The sequence below is a fragment of the Oncorhynchus clarkii genome, chromosome 21 (genome assembly GCF_045791955.1).
Source record: "Oncorhynchus clarkii lewisi isolate Uvic-CL-2024 chromosome 21, UVic_Ocla_1.0, whole genome shotgun sequence".
NCBI classification, from domain to species: domain Eukaryota; kingdom Metazoa; phylum Chordata; class Actinopteri; order Salmoniformes; family Salmonidae; genus Oncorhynchus; species Oncorhynchus clarkii.
The window spans coordinates 42,488,846-42,505,987 of NC_092167.1; the positions used below are offsets into that span (position 1 = coordinate 42,488,846).

The window sequence follows — 17,142 nt, forward strand, 5'->3', positions numbered from 1 at the left end:
ACGAGGAGACTAGTTAGGATTGAGGGAAAGATGAACAGAGCAAAGTACAGAGAGATCCTTGATGAAAACCTGCTCCAGAGCGCTCAGGACCTCAGACTGGAGCGAAGGTTCACCTTCCAACAGGACAACAACCCTAAGCACACAGCTTAGACAATGCAGGAGTGGCTTTGGGACATGTCTCTGACGCTCCCCATCCAACCTGACAGAGCTTGAGGAGCTGCAGAGAAGAATGAGAGAAACTCTCCAAATACAGGTTACAGACTCAAGGCTGTAATCGCTGCCAAATGTGCTTCAAAAAGTCCTGAGTAAAAGGGTCTGAATACCTTTGTAAATTAGAATTTGATTTTTTTACACATTTGCAAACACCGGTGTTTGCTTTGTCATTATGGGATATGTGTAGATTGGGAAGGGGGGGGGGGGGGACAATTTAATATGTTTTTGAATAAGGCTGTAACGTAACAAAATGTGGAGAAAGTCAAGGGGTCTGAATACTTTCCAAATTCACTGTATACACACACAGAGATGACAGCGGCATAATTTTGAAGGCACCACATATACATTTTGGCACTCCACACCATTGTAAAAATATTTTGTAAGCTATGAATCTCTACATTTAATATATACAAACAATTTATTCAAGTATAACTACAGAAAGTTGTTACAGTCCCCACGTTGTCCTTGACATTTAAAATTTAATAGAAATACTGTGGAATTTCATTCATGCCTATGGAGGACTGTATCGGAGTGCAATTATGGCCGATTGTTGGCTTCAGCAAGCCAGAACTTCAGTACTTAGTTGGTTATGTACAATTTTCCACACACACACACACACCTCGGTTTGATATAGATAAATGGTCAAATCGTTTCACCGCATATAAATGTACACTAAACTAAAAATGTTGAAACAATGACCAGACACTAGATTACATGTTTTTATTGAGATAAAATGTCAAAAGGTAATTTTGTGACTTCAGTTCAAGCATCATAGGCCAGAAAAAGGAATGCAGCAGTTGACTTATGATCCAAGAACCGTGGTCGAGAAACAGTTCAGCGCTGCTGGTAGTTCTGAATATTGGCGAGGATCCAACCGGATGGTCCAAGTATGGCCACCGCAAAAATAGTCATGACGAAAGCGGTTTCCTGTGAACAGAGAGGCATGCAAGACTGTCATACTCATACACGTCACCCAAGAACACAGGTTGGCAAGTCATATTATTGCCAATAATAAGGCATGCAAGAAATGCATCATTTTAAAACAGTCAACATAATTTGGATAAGTATATTTTGAAATGTCGTTGCATAATTGAAATCAGCTAGCCAACTACTATCTGAACTAGCTTCAACGATTGCCTACTCACAGAACATGAAAATAACAAAACGGTTTATGAATATATTTGGCCTACTCACTGCAGCGCCGATGTTGTCTTTAGGGGGTTTACTGGATAACTCTGCTCGTTGGTTGATTGCACGTGTCCTCGAAGCAACAGTTGACCGTACTTTCAGCATTCCGCGCAGAAGGCCAGACATGATTCAACAGGATCCGTTTATAAGGCTAGCTTGTTTGTGAGTTTTTTGCGTGTACTTTGCGTTGGCATTGTTTGAGACTTTATAGTCCTGACCGGCGGAAGCTACGTCATACGATCTTTAAAACTTTTCGCGTGGAAATTTGCTCAGTTTTGATTGGTAGACACAAAACCATCTCGACATACAAGCATGAATGAATGTAGCCATTTTGGAAAGTAACAAAATATCACACAAGTGTTGTAACTTTGTCTCCTTTATTGACTGTTGGTTCACATTGACAAGAGAATGCAGAGTTTGAAGCTTTAAGTGCTTAGAGTCTCTCTAATGGAAGAAAACAACTGGACATGTGCAATCTTTATCAACCCGACACACTCAATTACTAGTGATTCAGTAGTTAACACTAAGTCCAAGACTTCCAAACAGTGAGAAATACTATTGTACCAGAAATTGTTATTTATCTGAACATCAAAAAAGACTTGCAGCTTAACAGTGAGGGGTCACTTTAGGCTGAACAACTACAGACACAGCTTAGTTAAGGCAGCATTATAGTCACTCAGAGAGGTATTAGGCAGAGGTGGAGGAGAGAAGGCTTAGTTTGTTGCACTATATGAAGGATCATTTTCCAACACTGGAACAACGTTTTGAGGATATACTGATGGGATCATTCTAAACAAAACACAGCTTATAGCAGAAAGTATTTCAGCAATAAGGATTGTGTGTGGGCTACCCAAAACACAAGCATTAATAACACGCACAAATTACTACATTCAACATACAGACATACATTGAGCAAACAGTTTTATAACATCAAGGATCACGCATGTTAACCAAGTCCCTTCAACTTGAGTGGTTATTTGGTGCAGATATGAATAAAGAGGTGGTCCTTGGCAGGCCAAACCAGTAGTGTAGAATCACAGTGTCTATGTGAGAAGAACGTGCTTATTTTGATAAGGCTCTATGTCCCACCATGTCTCATTCTTGGAAGACATGGTTTTGGTACCATTAGACAGTGGTGAGGTTTCCAGCTACTTGTTGGCCCCACTGACTGTTAAAGGGTCTATTCTCTAACCATGTTAGCTTAAATGATGGTGAACAGTGTTATTCATGTTATTCATGTTGCACAAGCCAGTTGACTATGCATTGCTGGTGCATGTGAGAAGGTGAATGCTGATTTTGAATTAACCCATTGAGACAGTGAATGCTGATTTTGTATTAGCCCATTGAGAAGGTGAATGCTGATTTTGTATTAGCCCATTGAGAAGGTGAATGCTGATTTGTATTAGCACATTGAGAAGGTGAATGCTGATTTTGAATTCGCCCATTGAGAAGATGAATGCTGATTTTGTTTTAGCCCATTGAGAAGGTGAATGCTGATTTTGTATTAGCCCATTGAGAAGGTGAATGCTGATTTTGTATTAGCCCATTGAGAAGGTGAATGCTGATTTTTATTAGCACATTGAGAAGGTGAATGCTGATTTTGAATTCGCCCATTGAGAAGATGAATGCTGATTTTGTTTTAGCCCATTGAGAAGGTGAATGCTGATTTTGTTTTAGCCCATTGAGAAGGTGAATGCTGATTTTGTATTAGCCCATTGAGAAGGTGAATTCTGATTTGTATTAGCCCATTGAGAAGGTGAATGCTGATTTTGTATTAGCCCATTGAGAAGATGAATGCTGATTTTGTATTAGCCCATTGAGAAGGTGAATGTTGATTTTGTATTAGCCCATTGAGAAGGTGAATGTTGATTTTGTATTAGCCCATTGAGAAGGTGAATGCTGAATGTCGAGGTTGAAAGTGGTATCAGGTTATTGGCCATCACGTAGCCAGACAGGGATTGCTACATGTATAGTCAATCATCAACTAATACTGACCACACTGAAATGACACAATGAAAATGTACTAGTTACAGGGAGCTTTCAGGTTTCTAAACCATTTCTCAAGTTAAAATGGTTTTTGTGGAACAGCCAGAGGCAAAACCAGAAGCCGGGGCTGTGGAAAAACCAGAGGTTGGTTTTAGGCCTGGGGTTTATTGGCGAGGATCGTCTGGGGCAGGGATCCTTTCCAGGCTGGGCTCCATGCCCCAGATCTCCCGGGCGTACTGGGAGATAGTGCGGTCGCTAGAGAATTTACCACAACCAGCAATGTTGTGGATCACCATCTTGGTCCATTCTTTAGGGTTCTGTTGGGATGGATGGGAAGAGAGGGGAAATTAAAACCATTGCAGAAGGAAGGAATACTGTTATGTATCTGTAAAAATTCTTATAACTGACTGGGAAATAGTCAAGTCACAATTTATTTATAGAGCATTTAAAAAGTCTCGATACACTTTACAAAAAAGAAAGAAAACAGGGCCTCCCGAGTGGTGCAGCGGTCTAAGGCACTGCATCGCAATGCTAGAGGTGTCACTACAGACCTAAGTTCAATCCCGGGCTGTAGCACAGCTGGCCGTGATCAGGAGTCCCAAAGGGCGGCGCACAACTGGCCCAGCATTGTCCGGGTTAAGGGAGGGTTTGGCCGGTGAGGCTATACTTGGCTCATCGCGCTCTAGCGACTCCTTGTGGCGGGCCGGGCACCTACAGGCTGTCCTCGGTCGTCAGTCGAACAGCGTTTCCTCCGACACATTGGTGCAGCTGGCTTCGGGGTTAAGCGGGCGGGTGTTAAGAAGCACGGTTTGGCGGGTCGTGTTTCTGAGGACGCATAACTCGACTTTCGTCTCTCCTGAGACAGTTGGGGAATTGCAGCGATGAAACAAGATTGAAATTGGGGGGTAGAATACAAAAAAAAGAAAGAAGAAAAAAAGAAAGGAAACAATTGATATTAAAAATATTTTCAGTCTATGAAACACTCACCTTGTAGAGAGCACTGACTTTCTCTTGGCATTTGATGTAAGCTTCGTAGTCTGCGAACACCTTGAATCTGTAACACAAACATCATGCTCAGTTAGACATTGTGTGGCTGCGTGTATAACGGTAGAGTACAGTGTGTCCGCATTTGGGTGTTGTGACTCAGCGCTTTCCCCCACCTGTCATGGTGCAGCAGCATGTTGACAATGTCCTTGAAGAGGTCGTGCTGGTCGGGGCTAAAGAATCCACCAGCGATCTGGTCCATGGCCTGCTTCAGCTCAGGATGCGGTTGTAGTAGTCCATGGCATCATATCTGGGAAGACATTTATAACGAAGAGGATACATTTATAAAGAAGATTTTTTAAAAATCCATTATGGGATGCATGCCAGTTATCATCCTTCCTTCCAAGTCATCCAAAAAGCTGTCTCTTTCGGTTCTATCCTTTACCATGCAAATCGTCTTGGCTTCTCCACCAAAGTTTACCCAGTAAGCATCCTTCCATGTAATTCGAAATGTTCTCTCCTAAGCTATCATCCAATGCTAATCCTCATGTCTTCTTCTCCACCATCTCTGATCAGAACCCTTCGTCCATCCATTCATCCCCCCCCACTGTCTTACCCACTCTTGTCCATGGCGTCCACATCGTCCACCCTCATGCCGAAGATGAAGAGGTTCTCTTCTCCGGCCTCCTCGGCCATCTCTACATTGGCTCCGTCCATGGTGCCAATGGTGAGCGCTCCGTTCAGCATGAACTTCATGTTGCCAGTGCCAGACGCCTCAGTGCCAGCTGTGGAGATCTGCTCAGACAGGTCGGACGCAGGGATGACTGGCGAGAGAGAGACAGAGAGAGAGAGCGGGAGAAGGAGAGAAACCGAAACAGAGAGATGAGACAAGGCAGAGAGAAAATGTATGTGGAAGAAGTGGGAAGCCCCTTAACTACACTCCAATGGGAACATAAACAAAACCAAGAAAGCAGCAAGTATGTGAACTATTTACTTTTCTCTGCTAGAGTGACCTTGTAGTTCTCCAGGAAGATGACTTTGAGGCGGTCTCCCACCACAGTGTCGTGGTTGACAATCTCTCCGATGGCAGTGATCAGCCTAATGATCAGCTTTGCCGTGTGGTACCCAGGGGCAGCCTGGGAAAAAATGGAGAATATGAAATCACATGGATGCCAAAATCTTATACAGAGGGCACAGATCTGTTTGTGCTGTCTTGCCAGCTTTGGTCGTTGTCTCCATAGCAGTTGGTAAAACAGCTCAAACTGATGTGGGACAGTCTAATGTCGTGGAAATATTCGCTCAATCATATTTCTCTATCATATTTCTCTATTTGTGAATTCAAATAAGAGTTTATTACAAAGTAACAAGCCGAGTTGGCCCATGGACCAACTGCCTTTCCAGCCTCGGCACATACCTTTTATACAGTTTTCATCCTTACGTCACACACATAGTAACTCCTCTTTATGTTAATGATTCATCCCCTTTGGCATTTAGCCACAAATATCTTTTTGCCTTGCACTCATTTTAGCTTGGTTTCCATTTTCTTATTGGCACAGACATTAGGGCATAGATTCCATTGGTGGCGTAACCATAGCAATGATACAAAAATAAACATTAGGGCATAGATTCCATTGGTGGCGTAACCATAGCAATGATACAAAAATAAACATTAGGGCATAGATTCCATTGGTGGCGTAACCATAGCAATGATACAAAAATAAACAGACACGCACACTCCTAATGCAGGTGCATGTCTAATGGTGCTTGAGTAATACAAACCTATGCTCATAATGCACGTCTAATGAACCTCACGGGACTAGGTAATGGCTTCCCTTAGCCTAATGACCGAGACACATATACAGAATGCATTGATTCTGCTTAAGATGTATAATGTACACACATGTACTGGAAAATTCCCAATACTAACAAAATATATCCAATGAGTTTTGCAGTACAACCTGTATCCTAATGACCTGATCAAACATCTATTGTGGCTCACCTTTCCTCCAATCATGATAGTCCTGGGGGTCCAATTCTTGTTGGGCTCCTTCTTGATGCCTGAATGAAAAAGACGACAGGTTAACTTGGTTGACAGAATAATGTTTCTCAATAATGCTGTAAAAGAACAGAGGACCACTCACGGTTGTAGAGAGTGATGATGTGCAGGCAGTTGAGCAGCTGCCTCTTGTACTCGTGGATCCTCTTGACTTGAACGTCGAACATGGAGTTGGGGTTGATCTTCACCTTGTAGTGCTCCTCGAGATAGGCAGAAAACTTAAGCTTGTTCTCCTACAGATAGACACAGTAAAGTGTTAGGAGTTATAGTACAGACCTTGGCTCAGACTGAGATGGTGACTCGAATTAAAATGACAACATATTTCAAGAGATTGTTATGTTCTGACCTGTTTGACCTTGGCGATGTCATGAATCAAAGAGTCGTCATCCACAAACGCCAGCAACTTTTTCAGTTGGTCCAGATCGCGGATGTAATCCTCACCGATCCTCTGAACATTCAAACATACAGAAATAACCATTTTTAGAATCATCATTTCTCAGACACTACTGCGACACTAGCACCAACTGTCACTCCACTTTGGATATGATTTTAGCTACACTCCACCACACACCTCTGCAATGACTTCAGCCAGCCCAGGGTTGCACATGACCAGCCAGCGTCGGGGCGTGATCCCGTTGGTCTTGTTCTGGAACTTGTGGGGGTCCACCTCGTAGAAGTCCTTGAACCTAGTGGGCTCAATGAATGATTGATAGATCAAATACCATTCAACATATGGGGCCAGTGGGAAAACAGGTTACCATATTGGCTAGGGATAGCGTCATAAATAGCTAGAAATAAAACAAACTAAAACAACGTTTCTTCGTACAGAGTTGCTTTGAGGATGTCCGAGTGGATGCGGGCCACTCCGTTGACGGCGTGGGAGCCCACGATGCACAGGTGGGCCATGTTGATCTTCTTCTGGTCGCCCTCCTCCACTAGGGACATGCGGCGCAGACGATCATGGTCCCCGGGGTAGAGCTTAGCGATGCTCTGAGGGAAGGAGGAGAAAGAGGATTGGAAACAATTACCTTCACACCCATTTGTTTACATCACATTGAAGAAGAAAATATTGAGGGATATGTTGTTGCTTTTTACAGTAGCTAACTCCTAATCCTCTCAGGCACGTGAATATATGTTTACAGTATATTCTCTCATATACAGTGCATTCGGAAAGTATTCAGACCCATTCACTTTTTCCACATTTTGTTACGTTACAGCCTTATTCTAAAATCGATTAGATTGATTTGGGGGGGGGGGGGAAACAATCTACACTCAATACCCCATAATGACAAAGCAAAAAAGCTTTGCAAAAAGTTTTCATTGATCATACTTGAGATTTTTCTATAAATTGATTGGAGTCTACCTGTGGTAAATTCAATTGATTGGACATGATTTGGAAAGGCACACACCTGTCTATATAAGGTCCCACAGTTGACAGTGCATGTCAGAGCAAAAACCAAGCCATGAGGTCGAAGGAATTGTCTGTAGAGCTCCGAGACAGGATTGTGTAGAGGCAGAGATCTGGGGAAGGGTACCAAAATATTTCTGCAGTATTGAAGGTCCCCAAGGACACAGAGGCCTCCATCATTCTTAAATGGAAGAAGTTTGGAACCACCAAGACTCTTCTTAGTGCTGGCTGCCCAGCCAAACTGAGCAATTGGGAGAGAAGGGCATTGGTCAGGGAGGTGACCAAGAACCCGATGGTCACTCTGACAGAGTTCAAGAATACCTCTGTGGAGATGGGAGAACCTCCCAGAAGGACAACCATCTCTGTAGCACTCCACCAATCAGGCATTTATGGTAGAGGGGCCAGATGAAAGCCACTCCTCAGTAAAATGCACCTGACAGCCCGCTTGGAGTTTGCCAAAAGGCACCTAAAGGACTCTCAGACCACGAGAAACAAGTCTCTGGTCTGATGAAAGCAAGATTGAAATCTTTGGCCTGAATGCCAAGCGTCACATCTGGAGGAAACCTGGCACCATCCCTACAGTGAAGCATGGCGGTGGCAGCACCATGCTGAGGGGAAGTTTTTCAGTGGCAGGTACTGGGAGACTAGTCAGGATTGAGGGAAAGATGAGAGAGCTCCTTGATGGAAACCTGCTCCAGTGCACTCAGGACCTAATACTGGAGCGAAGGTTCACCTTCCAACAGGACAACGATCCTAAGCATACAGCCAAGACAATGCAAGAGTGGCTTCGGAACATGTCTCTGAATGTCTTTGAGTGGCCCAGCCAGAGCCCGGACTTGAACCCGATTGAACATCTCTGGAGAGACCTGAAAATAGCTGTGCAGAAATGCTCCCCATCCAACCTGACAGAGCTTGAGAGGATCTGCAGAGAAGAATGGGAGAAACTCCCCTAAAACAAATGGGAGAAACTCCCCAAATACAGGTGTGCCAAGCTTGCAGCTAACAACAAGACTCGAGGCTGTAATCGCTGCCAAAGGTGCTTCAACAAAGTACTGAGTAAAAGATCTGAACACTTATGTAAATGTGACATTTTTATTTTTAATACATTTGCTAACACTTCTAAAAACCTGTTTTTGCTTTGTCATTATGGGGTATTGTGTGTAGATTTGATGAGGGGGAAAAAAACAATTTTATCCATTTTAGAATAAGGATGTAGCATAACAAAATGTGGAAAAAGTCAAGGGGTCTGAATACTTTCTGAATGCCCTGTATATGTACACTTGCATGGCTGTAATACTGTGTGTTACAGGAGTGCCCTGTATACGTACACTCGTATGGCTGTAATACTGTGTGTTACCGGAGTGCCCTGTATATGTACACTCGCATGGCTGTAATACTGTGTGTTACAGGAGTGCCCTGTATATGTACACTCGTATGGCTGTAATACTGTGTGTTACAGGAGTGCCCTGTATACGTACACTCGTATGGCTGTAATACTGTGTGTTACAGGAGTGCCCTGTATATGTACACTCGTATGGCTGTAATATTGTGTGTTACAGGAGTGCCCTGTATACGTACACTCGTATGGCTGTAATACTGTGTGTTACAGGAGTGCCCTGTATATGTACACTCGTATGGCTGTAATACTGTATGTTACAGGATTGCCCTGTATACGTACACTCGTATGGCTGTAATACTGTGTGTTACAGGAGTGCCCTGTATACGTACACTCGTATGGCTGTAATACTGTGTGTTACAGGATTGCCCTGTATACGTACACTCGTATGGCTGTAATACTGTGTGTTACAGGAGTGCCCTGTATACGTACACTCGCATGGCTGTAATACTGTGTGTTACAGGAGTGCCCTGTATACGTACACTCGTATGGCTGTAATACTGTGTGTTACAGGAGTGTTTGGCTCTACCTCCAGGTGACGTCGGTTGATCTCGTAGATGATCTCCAGGTGTCTGGGCAGAAGGTTCTGGAGCAGGTCTGTGGGCCAGCGCTCCAGAGCCTCAGGCAGGACGGTGTGGTTGGTGTAGGCACAGGTACGTGTGCAGATGTCCCAGGCCTGAGAGATGGGGGAAATACAATGATACATGTAGAAGGAAATTGTTTTGGTTAATGTTTGGTGAATCCATTTAGGAGCATTTCCCCATTTGTGGTAAGTATTCTTTACACTTGTATGTATCATTGCTTTAGCAGGGGGACCAGTACTATACCTTCTCCCATTTCTGGTGCTCCGTGTCCAACAAGATCCTCATCAGCTCAGGGATGGCCATGGCAGGGTGGGTGTCGTTCAGCTGGATGGCCACCTACAATACAGGCCGGGGAGAGGGCATCAGACAATACAGTTGGAAGACACAGTTAGGGGAGGAAACTGTTGCATGTGAACACATAGTCTCACATTCAAATGTATTTATCAAGCCCTTTTCACATCAGCCGATGTCACAAAGTGCTTATACAGAAACCCAGTCTAAAACACCAAATAGCAAGCAATGCAGAAGTGGAAGCACATTGTGTCGTTGACACCATACCGAGTGTGCTCGGTGAACAAAGCCGTTTGGAGACTATATGGTACTTAGATGCATATATTCAGTTAGAACATACACTTAGCGTCCTAGACTATCTATCGTATCCATCTAACCTTGTCAGGTAGGGTGGACAGGTCAACGCGCACAACCTCAGTGGAGCCGAACTTGGAGGACTTGAAGCGACGGACGATGTCCTGCAGAGTGGCCGCCACCACAAAGTACTCCTGCTTCAGACGAAGCTCCTTCCCCTCGAAGAACTGGGGTCAAAAACAGGACCACAGTCCATCACACTGGATTATTATTATGATGTTCTCAGAGAAGTGCTTTGATGACTCAGCTTAAATTCATTCTTACAGGAACCAGTGTCTATGTTGAGCAGGAGACATAACACTTTAAAATGGATGGAATGTTTTGACAGCATTAGGAAAACTCATTGATTCGTCACAATGAATCGTCATTGTCCATAAGAATTTGTTCTTAGAATTTGTCTGGCTAAATAAAGGTTCAAATCAACACTGGGTTCTACTCACGTTGTCATTGGGGTACAGAACACGGGAGATGTTCTCAGCCAAGTTTCTGTCCAGCACAGCTTGAATATAGCCACCCACATTGACTGTAGAACAAACAAAATGCTGTGGTCACATCTAGCATTTCAAATGTCTTGCCTAGTACTGTTTTCCAGCTCCCATCAGGACAATCAACATCATGATTGTTGAATTAGATTACAGATAATAAAACTGATGGTTGAATTTGATTACTGATAATAATGTTACAAAGGTTGTAAACATTTTCATTAAAGCATAATTTAATCAGTAGGTTTAAACAATAAAGCAGACACAGACAAGCCCAAACAGTCCAGAAGTAACTCACAGTCTTTCAGGTTGAAATCACAGGGGGCCTTGGCAGACCACAGTCTCATGGTGTTCACAACGTTGTTCCTGTAGCCAGGGACTGGGGTGTCATAAGGAAGGGCCAACACTACCTGTTAATGTAGAAGGGCCAACACTACCTGTTAATGTAGAAGGGCCAACACTACCTGTTAATGTAGAAGGGCCAACACTACCTGTTAATGTAGAAGGGCCAACACTACCTGTTAATGTAGAAGGGCCAACACTACCTGTTAATGTAGAAGGACCATGTAATGTTTAGTTACGTCCACAATGATGACTATTTCTATGTTGTATCGTCTTTATGTAGTCTCTCACCTGTGTGTCGACCCATTTCACACCCTCGGGGGTGTGCTCCACTCTGCCGTAGAAGTGGACGGGTCGCATGTACTCAGGGCGGGCCTTCTCCCAGGGGTTGCCGTAGCGCAGCCAATCGTCAGCCTCCTCTACCTGTCGATTATCATGATTATACAGCTTCATGAGTTCACTATGACTAGTTTACAAATATGTGCAAATGTGAGAAATTATTCATAAAATAATTTGACTATCTAAAGCACATGACTCCAACAACCCCGAAAATGACTATTTACACTGACTAACATGTAATCAAAGACACAGACATACATACATATAGTCAACTTTGCCAGTTAAACTACCTGCCAGCCATTCACAATTTTCTGGTTGAAGATGCCGAACTCATAGCGGATGCCGTAGCCGTAAGCTGCCAGTCCCAGAGACGCCATGGAATCTAGGAAGCAGGCTGAGAGCACAGGGGGAGGGGCGAGAGAGATGGGGTGAGACAGGGTTGTCCTGACCACTGAGCATCACTGTCGTTGGCAACACTATTTCTAGGGGGGAAACAGCGAGGTAGACCAATAGAGAGCCAAGGAGGAGGAACTCACCGGCGAGCCGTCCAAGGCCACCATTTCCCAGGCCAGCATCTTCCTCAATGTCCTGCAGCTCCTCCATGTCCAGGCCCAACTGATGAAGATGAAGATAAATTGTTAAGATTCAAAGTTCTTCATTAGTCTATAATACATTATACAATGAGGGAGGATGGAGCTACATTAATAATGTATTAGGAAAAGCTTTTTCTTCTGAATATATGGAAATGGTGCAGTGTTCCATCTCAGAGAAGGACAAGTTACCTGAAATTCTTACATAAGAAAGTATCCTTGAATCTTGAATGAAGTGTGAGAAAAAGCACTTATTTTCAGTTGCATAAATGTTCAATGTGCCAGTTCCATAGCCTCTGCAGTGTATGTCAGACGCAATGTTCTAGGTTGAGGTAACTATGATGGTCCACTGTCAGGGTCCAGGAGTGGCCTAAGGCCGATCCATCTCTCACCTGATAGGTAGCCTCGTCGCATGCGTTCTCCAGAGCCAGGTTCACCATTGTATTCTGCAGGGTGCGCCCCATGTAGAACTCAAGGGACAGGTAATACACACGCTAGAGAGGAACAGCAGGGGAAGGTTCATCAAGGAGAGTTAATGCAGTACAGTACAGTGTCAATATTAAACACCTTCAGCCACCCAACAGTAGTGTGCCTCCATGTGGTTGCCCTGCGAAAATGCCACGTTGTCTATGACCCTTGGGCAGCGGCTGTGGCCAGGGGGAGAGAGCAGGTGCTGCCAACAACAGGAGTGCTATTCTTGGCGACCAGTCAAGCAACAGCTCATTGTGAATGTGTTTGGACTCACTTGGAACTCCCTGCCAGTGGAGTCTGGTTTTAGTTTCTTTAAGGCACGCTCAGTACACCCCAAGGTCTCATAACAACCTATATAAAGAGTGCAGAAAACAGTGCTAGCATTCTGTTCCTGGCCTGAAACCCTAACGGATTAATCAACACTGTACTTACTGTATGTCCGTATAATATTTCTCTGCAGCCTGTCTCCACCCATTACAACATTATACAGAGGAAATGTACATTGTACATCATATAATCGTTCACGTTCCAATTCATGTATGGGGTATGTTACTCACACTGAAGCTATGAAATGAAATGGCTATAGTACTATAACAGCGTTGAGCAGGGTGGCGTGATCCTACATGAATAGTTGGGAGGGGTTGACACCTGAGCCTTTGATTGATCTTTGACATCTCAAAGGTTGTTCTTCGACAATCGGGGGAATGCAAATGAGGACATGGAAAACAGAGCGCACCACTGTCCCATTAAGTGTGACTAAGATAAAGTGACAAAGGCATCTAGTCCCTGGATATAAATATAGCAGCATTGGTGATCAGTTCCTAAATGTCCGAGCGACTAGGGAGATTGGTGCAGATGGGGTTGCATTAACACACAAAACAACAGGACAGATTTTATTACTGTGGGTTGTAAATTTGATGACTTTAGGGAGCATGGATTGTTCTTCTGCTTATGAAACCTACATAGCCATATTTATATGTGAAATGTACAAATACCAAAAATGTAGTTGAACCGGAGTCCGATGACTAGGTGTTATCAACTAAGGATTAGTGGACACAAATTACAATATATTTGTTTGGAGGCATTGGGCAAATATGTTCTCAGGGACTTTGACTTTATAAAGGTTGAACTCCGGACACTAATACAATTAATGTCATTCAAAGCCTGTAGCTCAGGGCCAGGAGTTATGAGCCTAATGACACTGCAGGCCTTTTCAATTATATTTCTGTTATAAGTTACCATATCATACAATCAATCTGCTCTTCTGCACACACAAATAACAGTTATTTTGTTCCCTTACCAACCATAATAATGAATGTGGCTATACTGGTATGATGCTGATTGTGTCATACACAATGTTCTATCAGCTTTATTGGATCAGACAGAGAGAGCCTCTGGTGAGTTCTGGTTCAATTCATTGATAAATCATTGTTTCTGTGCCACTGATATGTATGAGATAGAAAATAGAATTATTCCTAACAGCTAATATCCATCTCCAAAAGAATTTAACACATATAATGTGTCTTGACAGTATTTAGGCTACTATGTAAACATATTGGTTTGGGTTACAGCAACTTCTAGGCTATCCTATTACGCAATACATAGTTAACAACCAGTTGACTGACTCCCATTAAACAGTGCGCTGCATTAGTGTCATTCTACAAGTGTCAAGCACTAGCTTGAAAATATTGACACTTCCATTTCAGCTATCAATGCATCGTCAGATGCATTCCCTGTTAGAATAGAGAGAGACAGGCGTTTACTGAGTCGTGTTCTCATCCAGAGATGCACAACATGGTTATGTAACTTGTAAGGGGCTTTGGAGCGCTCAATCCAGAATTCGGCATTCTCATGTTCACCGCATAAGTACATTGCAGATGAAATAGGTAGGCTACTTAAATACATGTTATAAACATAACGTTTCTGTAACTACAGCGTCTGAAGCGCATCCCTAGTCTATACTTCAGCATCATTGAACATACTGCGCAGTAATATTTCCCTGGGAAGCCATCCCTCCCACTTTCCGGAGTCTGACAGAGGCGTACGTGCCGAGTAGCGTGCGAGGGGATGGGATCACTATGACACTGCGGCAACCATATTGCTTGCTTACTTTGGGGTCTTTCTCATAGTAGTGCTGCTGCGTCCTGATCCATCTGCCCACCAGATGGTCGCGGACAGTGTTGGCCAAGGCGAAGTAGTAGTCCCGTTTGGTCGCCACATTTCGGTCCTTTACCAGAGTAAAGTGGAGATGGCGATTAAAATTGGTCTTAAGGTCTGAAACATTTTCCACTCCTGCAAGCCCCCGCACCGATATCTGCTTCCTCTTATCCTGGTCTGTCAGTGGCTTGGGCATCTTGGTAAATGCGTATTTTCTATTGTGCGACTGTAGATCCGAAAGGCAAATATCAACCGAGGATGATGGGAGATGGCTTCGCGTATCACACTGTGTGTCCTTCCTTCCTCCCTCTGTCTCGTCAAAGTGTGGACACCAGAGTTGGTATGCCAGACCTGCACTGTTATATATATAAACGCACATACAAACTGTCGAGCACATAGGGCGGGTCTTACAGAACCTCCAGCCCAATTGACAGTTGATCCTCTTCGTGACAATAATGGTTAATGCTATACGGTATGCTTAGGACGTCCGTAACCTAACCCCTACCCTTATCCTAACCTTAACCCTTACCTTAACCATTTGCCATTTCAATCCCAATGGCCTTTGATCCCGGACGTCCCAGGATTCCAAATAGCACAGACCATGACAATATGCAGGGAGGGATATTCACTATTAATTTTAACGAGAACCCCCCCCCTCAAAAAAAGACCTCCCTCGAACAGCTGAGAAGGGATGATGGCATTGAGGAGTGTACATGAGGGGTGTGAGCCATGTAGCCTATCAGCTGTCGGGACTGCGGTGATGTATAGCATGTTTTTTGGGTAGAATATTCTGTCTGCCTGGATACATGTACAAGTACAGTGAAATGCCTTTCGTACTGGACAATGAAATATTCGCTGAGCTCGATCACATGTCGATTCCGCAGAAAACACAAAGATTCTATTTAATCAATACAAAATGATTGTCTACACTGTACAGTATTAGAGGGTCCTTTATTCATGATATCTTACAGGGTGGTGGTGCACAGTCTCGGTGCAAAATACATGCAACAGGTTTTCAAAGAACGATGTGCATTGCCTGTCCAAGCCTTATTATTGTTGTTATTATTATTATCCAGGACCAATGATCCACCCTATAGGAATTTGATCATGAAATCTATTAATAGCCACGTTGTATATAAGCGAAAGAAAAGGGCGTTTGTTTGACCCATGCGAACGTGACCATATACGTGACTGAAACTTGCCCGCGATTCATACGAAGCCTATGGTGGATTTAGCCAGTGGTGGAAAAAGTATCCAATTTTCATACTTGAGTAAAAGTCAAGATACCTTAATAGAAAATGACTCAAGTAAAAGTCCCCCAGTAAAATACTACATGAGTAAAAGTCTAAAAGTATTTGGTTTTAAATATATAGTACCAGTCAAACGTTTGGACACACCTACCCATTCCAGGGTTTTCTTCATTTTCTACATTGTAGAATAATAGTGAAGACATCAAAACTATGAAATAACACATATGGAATCACGTAGTGACCAAAAATGTGTTAAACAAATCAAAATATATTTTAGAATCTTCAAAGTAGCCACCTGTCACGCCCTGACCATAGTTTGCTTTGTATGTTTATATATTTTGTTTGGTCAGGGTGTGATCTGAGTGGGCATTCTATGTTGTATGTCTAGTTTGTTTCTTATTTCCCTCATTAAAATGCAAATCAATTTATAACATTTTTGACATGCGTTTTTTCTGGATTTTTTTGTTGTTATTCTGTTTCTCACTGTTCAAATAAACCTACCATTAAAATTATAGACTGATCATTTCTTTGTCAGTGGGCAAATGTACAAAATCAGCAGGGGATCAAATACTTTTTTCCCTCACTGTATGTTATTTTATAGTTTTGATGTCTTCACTATAAAATACTAAAAATAAAGAAAAACCCTTGAATGAGTAGGTGTGTCGAAACTTTTGACTTGTAATGTACTTAAATATCAAAAGTAAATGTAATTGCTAAAATATAGCTAAGTGTTAAAAGTAAAAGTTTTAAAAAAGTGTGTGAATTGGACCCTTTTCATGTTCGGCTAAGCATTCAAAATGTAACGAGGACTTTTGGGTGTCAGGGAAAATGTATGGAGTAAAAAGTACATCATTTTGTTTAGGAATGTTGTGGAAGTTGTCAAAAAGTTCAATAGTAAAGTACAGATACCCCCCCCAAAAAATACTTAAGTAGTACTTAAGTACTTTACACCACTGGATTTAGCCTATACTGTACAAATGAATGTGATATTTGATGCTCTCTCACTAATTGATTGTACAGTGTCTACACATTTCAGTTTGTGAGTGTTTGA

General features: G+C 42.9%; 1 long non-coding RNA gene and 1 pseudogene across 1 annotated transcript; both read right to left on the minus strand.

Moving 5' to 3' along the window:
- Positions 1–918: 918 nt before the first annotated feature.
- Positions 919–1,599, minus strand: LOC139379534 (uncharacterized). Its single transcript, XR_011628394.1, has 2 exons — positions 1,408–1,599; positions 919–1,140 (listed from the first exon to the last, which is right to left on the minus strand). It is a non-coding gene; the product is annotated as an uncharacterized lncRNA (long non-coding RNA).
- A 1,705-nt stretch (positions 1,600–3,304) lies between these two features.
- LOC139379062 (glycogen phosphorylase, muscle form-like) lies at positions 3,305–15,257 on the minus strand (annotated as a pseudogene).
- Between the last annotated feature and the right edge of the window lie 1,885 nt (positions 15,258–17,142).